Raw genomic sequence first — 459 nt, 5'->3', positions numbered from 1 at the left:
GGCGTGGAGATGTGTGATCGGTTCCTTTCTTGGAACTTGTTCTCTTCTGCTGGCAGGTTTTAATTATGTTCATTTTCATTAAAAAAACAAACAAACAATTACCTATTTTTATGAATGGATTATTGTAACATGGTTCTTCTAAGTGAATGTAAGTATTATAAATTGGTGATTGTAATTCGGATTTTCTTGGTATACCTTATTTGCAATAAAGTTTTTAATGAATTCAGTGTTTGCAGAGAGTGTTAGTTTCTGGAAAGAAACTTATTAGACACAAAATTTGTCCTTTGAAGAATCATGGTCAAGGAAGATAAATGTTTAGTGCACTTTCAAAATCTTAGCCACATCATGTTCTAATCATACCATTGAAAAGTTGGCTTCCTTGAAGTTATTCCTTTATTTACTACTTAAGCCTCATGGATTTAATGATTAGTTTAATGTATGAGGGGCTGAGGAGATGGG

This window comes from Arvicola amphibius, chromosome 15 (genome assembly GCF_903992535.2).
Source record: "Arvicola amphibius chromosome 15, mArvAmp1.2, whole genome shotgun sequence".
Taxonomy (NCBI): Eukaryota; Metazoa; Chordata; class Mammalia; order Rodentia; family Cricetidae; genus Arvicola; species Arvicola amphibius.
The sequence above is the reverse complement of the archived record's forward strand: the minus strand, read 5'-3'. Positions refer to the sequence as shown.